This window comes from Pongo abelii, chromosome 2, assembly GCF_028885655.2.
Source record: "Pongo abelii isolate AG06213 chromosome 2, NHGRI_mPonAbe1-v2.0_pri, whole genome shotgun sequence".
NCBI lineage: Eukaryota > Metazoa > Chordata > Mammalia > Primates > Hominidae > Pongo > Pongo abelii.
Genome location: NC_085928.1, coordinates 173821078 through 173829394, shown reverse-complemented (window position 1 = coordinate 173829394; position 8317 = coordinate 173821078). Strand labels below are relative to the sequence as shown.

At 42.8% G+C, this 8317-nt stretch overlaps 1 pseudogene; it reads left to right on the top strand.

Moving 5' to 3' along the window:
- The first annotated feature begins 535 nt into the window (after positions 1 to 535).
- On the top strand, positions 536 to 7984 carry LOC100454036 (neugrin-like; annotated as a pseudogene).
- Positions 7985 to 8317: the final 333 nt, after the last annotated feature.

Genomic DNA, 8317 nt, shown 5'->3' with positions numbered 1-8317 from the left:
GTTACCCCCTTATGATTTTTTTTTTTTTTTTGAGACGGAGTCTTGGCTCTGTCACCCAGGCTAGAGTGCAGTGGCGCGATCTCGGCTCACTGCAAGCTCCGCCTCCTGGGTTTACACCATTCTCCCGCCTCAGCCTCCCGAGTAGCTGGGACTACAGCCACCTGCCACCACGCCTGGCTAATTTTTTTCTATTTTTAGTAGAGACGGGGTTTCACCGTGTTAGCCAGGATGGTCTCGATCTCCTGACCTTGTGATTCGCCCGCCTCGGCCTTCCAAAGTGCTGGGATTACAGGCGTGAGCTACGGTGCCCGGCTGCCTTCATGATTTTTTATTCTTTTCTGGGTGGCTTATCAGTTTCTTCCGTTAAGGAATAGGGTATATTTTCCTAACCCTTGGCTTTGGATGCTATCACGTGACTTGTTTAGTCAATAGAATCCGGCTGAAGTAAGTGTGTGCCAGTTGGAAGTCTGGGCTTTAAGAGGCCTTGTACATTTCCCCTGGTGTCTTGTGTTCCTACCCCTTCCAAGAAAGTGTTATGTTTGGACTAAGCCTTGGTTCCAGGTTGGAGAAGAAAGGTACTTGGTGCAGAGAGAAGCTGCAGCAGGTAAGCCTCACCCAGATCATCCATTAAAAGTAAATGTGAGCTAAATAAATACTTGTATGCTTGTGAGTTTTAGTGGAGCTTGTTATGTAAAAGTAACTAACTGATATACATGTTTGAGAAACATTTTTTATATTAAAACAAAGTCCAAGTAAAAATTAAAATATTTAAGGTTTTGAGTTTCTGACTGAACTGAGAGTATATTCTCTTGTGTGTGTGTCTCTGTGTGTATACATACATACATATTTATACACACACATATATATGTGTTTTTAAAAAAGTCTGTTTTTAAAAGGCATTTTATCTGTATGGAGTATCTCTGTCTAGATGTCCCTCTATATCAAAAATTTTAAAGGTTTCCTTTTTATGTGTTATCTTAATCCTACCAAGCTCAACATTCCTGTCACATACTCAGTTGTGAGGGTAACGGCTCAAGGTTATCACCGAATGAGTCAAATGAAAGTAAAAAAGTATCGAGTCTGGACTTCTAGCATTCATCCAGCTGTATAAAGGAATAATATTGAATTAAATCACAAGGATCTTTTGCTCTAAGTAACATGAGTAAGTCTATACACCCTGCGGAATCCTCTGGGATCCCATGTCTTGAGAACTCTTACAGAAAGTGAAAGGGCCCTTTATAAGAAAAACAATGAAGACAAAAGAAGTCTAAATTTAAATCATATTTATTTTCCTTTTATTCATAAAATCTCATATGTGGTATACTGATATGTCTTCACGTGCACATTAACTGTCAACAAATAATCACTGCATTTTTGATAACAATATCAAAAAATAGGGAGCAGTAACATCAAAGTAAAATGTGCTACAATATCACATTAAATTAAAAAAATAGTAATGGAAAAATAGAAATGTCAAAGATAAAATGGAATACAGCCATTGTTATGTGTTCAGTTTATTGTAGAAAGATAATGCATTTTATACCCTACATTATATGAAATTGGAATTGGGATAGTTATGTAATTAAGATGGCATGCTGCCTTCCATTATAATCCCCACCCACTAAAGAAATGACAGATGGGTAATTTCAACCTTTTAGCTGCAGAGAGGGAATGAGCTTATTGCTTCATCTGTCAGGTAAGCCACTTTGCAGTCATCTCTGACTTCATTAAAGCTTTCCAATCTTAGAAGAAATATATTTCAATATGGAAAATAGGTTGTTTGGGGATATTTATGCTTCACCTCTCTCATTGCTTCAGCTGTCCTATGTCAAATTTCTGCTCAGAACTCTTCTACAAAGTCAATGATAAATTTGGCCATATTCCTGTAAATCCTCAGAAACAAGATAATTAGACCTGGAACTTCAATCATCTCTCCATATCTAAACATTTTCCTTTCCTCTAGGATGACCCTAAACAAAGTAAAAATTAGACAAATATTTTTCAAATTCTCTCTTATTTCATTAACTTACAATAAGCCTTTCCTTTCCTAATATTATATGATTATTTGTACTGTAAGTTCAGGAATAACACACAAGACACTCATATTTATAATGTCATGGTCCTATTTTTACAAGAATGCCTATTTTATTCAAATTACAATGAAAGTATAATTAACTATAAAGCACTACATCTCATTTTTAATATTATTCACATCTAAAGCACTGGGAAAATAGCAAGTGACTTTAAGTACTTTCTTAAGGTTGAACCATACTGTATGGATATGATAATAAACAGTAGAATGATATTTAAGTAGAATAAGGAAAAGAAAACTGCAACCATCATATGGCAGCAAACCAATTTATTCAGTTAGCAAATTAAATAAACCACATAAAGTTCCCCACAATTGTTTGTTTAAGGGAAATTAATTATGGGTTGTGCTTATAGCCATCAGTTGTTATTTCAGCAGTCTAGTTAGGTGAGAGAATCTTAGCAGGAACAGTTTTAAGTGTATGTAAATATAGCAAAGCATTATGCAAAACATGTCAGTGAATAATCTTTATTGGAAGTTTTCAGATACAGGTTTGCTATTTAATCTATCACAACTTTTAAACTTACTAAATGGTATTAAAATAATCTAGAGTTTAACTCTTTTTTTTTTTTCCTGAGACAGTCTCGCTGTATTGCCCAGGCTGGAGTGCAATGGCACAGTCTTGGCTCGCTGCAACATCCACCTCCCGGGTGCGAGTGATTCTCCTGCCTCAGCTTCCCTAGTAGCTGGGATTACAGGTGCCTGCCAAGATTCTTGGCTAATTTTTGAATTTTAATAGAGAAGGGGTTTTACCATGTTGACCAGGCTGATCTTGAACTCCTGACCTCAGGTGATCTGTCTGACACGACCTCCCAAACTGCTGGGATTACAGGTCTGATCCACCGTGATTTAACTCTTCAATCTTAAGTATAATATGAGTTTACAAGAAATCCATGTTTTTGTTTTTGTTTTTTCAGATCTCAAATATAGTATTCTTATTAAAGTAAACTGCAAATCAAGAAAGCATCTACTTACCAGAGAATTGTCTCAAAAACATTTACATCCTGATGATCAAAAATGATTAGCTTTACTTCCCAGGTTTTATAAATCAGGTAATATCGATTTCCATATTTATTCAATAGAGTTAAACTCGATTGCTTGTATTTAAGGGTGTGTGTGTGTGTGTAAAATTCCATCCAATAAACACTGCATTTCTAGCTTAGAAAATTTAATAACCAGTTGTTTTTTTTCTCTCAGTGAAGACAACACATTTCCATTTAATTAAAGTCTCAAACATGGCCTGAGTTCACACTAGAATTGCGATGTTTGCTAACTAAATAAATGGATTTGCTGGCATCTAGCATCACAATAGTTTGTAGACCAACTTCTCTTTTGGCAGAAAATCCCTGGAATTTCAAAACCTTAATTCCTATGTTTAAATGCAAAAGTGCTAGCTAAAATAAAGGGTCAAAATGAGATAGATTAACCGTTTTATTTCTCCTTCATATTTTAGTTAAAAAGATATAACACACGTTTCCTGTTTTCAGCTGCATTATAGCTCCTTAAATTTGAAAATAATACAGAACTACACAAAACCAAAGCTGGAGATTTTATATTTTATAAAAATTATCTCAAACCCATATTTTTAGTTTCCAAAGTTTTTAATCTATATTCATCATAATAACTATAATATTTCAATAGCTGCTAGAAATAAAATTTTCTTAACAAAAAAGGATCTATAACTTTGTTTTCTATTCTACTCACATTTATTGGCCAATTTCTAATTAATTATAATATTATTTATTTTTATTTTGTTTCTCCAACTTTTATTTTAAGTTTTGGTATACATATGCAGGATGTGCAGGTTTATTATATAGGTAAATGTGTGCCATGATAGTTTGCTGCACAGATTAACCCATAACCAAACTATTAGGCCCAGCATCCATTAGCCCTTCTTCTAGATGCTCTGCTTCCCCAAACCCCTCCCGACAGGCCCCACTGTGTGTTGTTCCCCTGGGTGTGTCCACTTGTTCTTATCGTTCAGCTCCCACTTATAAGTGAGCACATGTGGTGTTTGATTTTTCTGTTCCTGCATTAGTTTGCTGAGAATAACAGCTTCCACCTCCATCCATGTTCCTGCAAAAGACATGATCTCATTCCTTTTTATGGCTGCATAGTATGCCATGGTGTATATGTACCACATTTTCTTTATCCAGTTTATCACTGATGGGTATTTAGGCTGGTTCCATGTCTTTGCTATTGTGAATAGTGCTGCAATGAACATACATGTAGATGTATCTTTATAACAAAATGATTTATATTTCTTTGGGTATATACCCAGTGACGGGATAACTGAGTCAAATGATGTTTCTACTTCTAGATCTTTGAGGAATCACCACACTGTCTTCCACAGTGGTTGAACTAATTTACATTCCCACCCACAGTGTAAAAGTGTTCCTTTTTCTCCACAACCTTGCCAGCATCTATAGTTTCTTGACATTTTAATAATGGCCATTCTGACTAGCATGTGATAGTATCTCTTTGTAGTTTTGATTTGCATTTCTCTAATGATCAGTAATGTTGAGCTTTTTTTATATGTTGGCTGCATGAACGTCTTCTTTTGAGAAGTGTCTGTTCAAGTCCTTGGTTTTTTAATGGGTTTTTTTTTTCCTGTGAATATTATAATTTAAATATGACGAGATTAACTTTAAAAGAGAGCAAACTTGATTATGAAAAGAGGGAGTACAAATAAAAAACAGTGAGCATCAAATTTAACCATAAAACAGAAAAAAATTCCTTCTTTTCTCAAATAAATCAGAAAGTGAGGATAAAACCAGAAACATGACTTCATGTTTCTGAATTTGATTTGGCAAAGCTTCCCTGGATAATAATTCGTGAATAATCTTGAACATTTATGGGCAATTTAAAGAGATAGCATGTAAAGGGACAAATTATTAATTATGTAATATCTTTTAAAATCCTTCTGTCAAAGAATAGACCCAATTTGGCTGCTGAAGGCTGGTTTCAGTCGACATGGTGGTTACCCTGAGTCTCTAGATAGCGGGCGCGTTCGCGCTGCCATCACTCGCTGTGGGTTCAAGACCCACTGGGTGGCGGGCCCAGGCCTTATTGACCGGGAGCCAGAGGAAGGCGGGCTGCAGGAGGTGGAAAGGTACCGGCTTTTCCCTGGGCCCTCAGCTTGAAGCAAGGCCTCTCCCCACCCACCGCCCCAGGCCACGCCCCCTTGGCGCCAGGCGTCCTGCTTGGCAGCGGCCCTTGTTCCTTCTTAGGGGTGTTGTCAGGGGCGCAGCGTCAGGTGTTCGGCTCCCCTGGGACCGTTGGTCCCTTTGTGTCCGGAATTGGTAGGTTCTTGGTCTCACTGACTTCAAGAATGAAGCCGCGGACCCTCGCAGTGTTACAGCTCTTAAGGTGGCACCTCTGGAGTTTGTTCCTTCTGATGTCCGGATGTGTTCGGAGTTTCTTCCTTCTGGTGGGTTCCTGATCTAGCTGGCTCAGGAGTGAAGCTGCAGACCTTTGCGGTGAGTGTTACAGCTCTTAAGGTGGTGTGTCTGGAGTTGTTCGTTCCTCCCGGTGGGCTCCTGGTCTCGCTGGCTTCAGGAGTGAAGCTGCAGACCTTCGCGGTGAGTGTTACAGCTCATAAAAGCAGTGTGGACCCAAAGAGTGAGCAGTAGCAAGAGCTATTGCAAAGAGCGAAAAGAACAAAGTTTCCACAGTGTGGAAGGGGACCCAAGCAGGTTGCCACTGCAGGCTCGGGCAGCCTGCTTTTATTCTCTTATCTGGCCCCACCTATGTCCTGCTGATTGGTAGAGCTGAGCAGTCTGTTTTGACAGGGCGCTAATCGGTGGGTTTACAATCCCTGAGCTAGACACAAGGGTTCTCCACGTCCCCACCAGATTAGTTAGATACAGAGTATGGACACAAAGGTTCTCCAAGGCCCCACCAGAGTAGCTAGATACAGAGTGTCCATTGGTGCATTCACAAACCCTGAGCTAGACACAGGGTGCTGATTGGTGTGTTTACAAATCTTGAGCTAGATACAGAGTGCTGATTGGTGTATTTACAATCCCTGAGCTAGACATAAAGGTTCTCCACCCCCCGACCAGACTCGGGAGCCCAGCTGGCTTCACCCAGTGGATCCCGCACTAGGGCTGCAGGTGGAGCTTCCTGCCAGTCCTGCTGGGCGCCTGCACTCCTCAGCCCTTGGGTGGTCGATGGGACTGGGTGCCGTGGAGCAGGGGATGGTGCTTGCTCATGGGGGAAGCTCCGGCCGCACAGGAACCCATGGAGGGGGTGGGAGGCTCAGGCATGGCGGGCTGCAGGTCCCCAGCACTGCCTCACGGGAAGGCAGCTAAGGCCCCGTGAGAAATCGAGCGCAGCGCCGGTGGGCTGGCACTGCTGGGGGGCCCAGTACACCCTCTGCAGCCGCTGGCCCGGGTGCTAAGCCCTTCATTGCCCGGGGCCAGCAGGGCCGGCCCACTGCTCCCAGTGCGGGGCCCGCCAAGCCCACGCCCACCCGGAACTCCAGCTGGCCCGCAAGTGCCCTGCGCAGCCCCGGTTCCGCTCCTGCCTCTCCCTCCACACCTCCCTGCAAGCTGAGGGAGCAGGCTCTGGCCTTGGCCAGCCCAGAAAGGGGCTCCCACCGTGCAGCGGTGGGCTGAAGGGCTCCTCAAGTGCCACCAAAGTGGGAGCCAAGGCAGAGGAGGTGCCCAGAGCGAGCGAGGGCTGTGAGGACTGCCAGCACGCTGTCACCTGTCACCTTCACTAATGACGTATTTCATCACCCATTTAGAGAGTTAGGTGTACTTAAGGGCAGTTATTGTTTTAGGCGGTAGCTTTCTCAGTGTACAGAGCAGCTCTAAGCCGGCAACATGGCACGGTTGCCCTTGCGATCAAAGAGAAGTGGGCTAGGAGCTCCGTGATTTAGCCTGAGGCTCTTCAAACATCCATCCTACTTCCGTGCGTGGCTTCTGCCATTGGCTCTCTTCCCCCAGCACCCTGCAACGACAGAAAAAAGCAATCTGATTCCGGAAAATCCGGAGGCAAATGGAGGCGCCTGGTCTTGGTCAGTTCCCAGGTTGATGGAAGGCTTTGATGTCTGCACTGATGTGATCCGAAGTTTTTTTTTTTTTTTTTTTTTTTAACGGAGTTCTGCTCTGTTGCCCAGGCTGAGTGCAATGGCGGATCTCCACTCACTGAAACCTCCGCCTCCCAGGTTCAAGCGATTCTCCTACTTCAGCCTCCCAAGTAGCTGGGATTACAGGCCCGTGCTACCACACCTGGCTAATTTTTTGTATTTTTAGTAGAGACAGGGTTTCACCATGTTGGCCAGGCTAGTCTCACACTCCTGACTTCAGGTGATCCACCCACCTCGGCCTCCCAAAGTGCTGGGATTACAGGCATGAGCCACCCCGCCCGGAAGAGTTTTAAAATGCAAGTTTGTACCCACAATGGAGCAGAAGCTGAAGCCGGATCAAAAAGTCCTTAAGAAAGCTGGGCTTGCCTACTCGCTTCAGCAGCTCCAGGGCTCTGGAAATACCTGGAAGCTGCTCCCTGCAGGCCACTCTGTATCAGGCTCTTTGCTTATGCCAGGGCATGAAGCCTCATCCAAAGACCCGAATTACAGCACAACTTTGAAAGTGATAGAGTCAAACACTCACAGGACAAATACACCAAGGAGATGGAAGGGAAGAAATAAAGGAATCCAGGACCTGGAGGAGAGCTTTGTGACTGTTGCTGCAGTCCTGGGTCATCAGAGAGAGCTGCAGAAGAACTCCAGTGATTGTGAGAGCTCCAGAAGAACTGGCTATGGTGGGTTGCCAAGTGATCAGAAGCTGGAGGAGTTAAAGGCAGGGGAGCCAGGTAACCAGCAGCAAAGTAGTATAGAGGGGGCGAAAGTTATTTGACAGCAACGGGAACTTCCTGTACAGAATTTGAGTCGGGGCTTGGCTTGTGGAGATGCCTCCAGAAAAACATCTGGGCAAGTATTAATATATATGGAGCAGCCTGGATTTCCACATATTTGGATAAGCCAGATTGAAATGGGAAGGAGTGATGAGCCTAGAATGTGGGAGGAAAAAGCTGGGTGGATAGATTCAAACTTCCTGTAGTAGTGCTCCCAGTCTGACCTCTGTAGATCTTCAGTACTCAACACTTCTTGCTTGGGCCCGCTGCATGTTGAAAATCAGTCTGTGCTGCATCTGTTGTTTCAATTTTCTGTGGTACTTGCAATATATGTTTGAGAGGAAGTGAAAAGTTTGCCTTCTGACC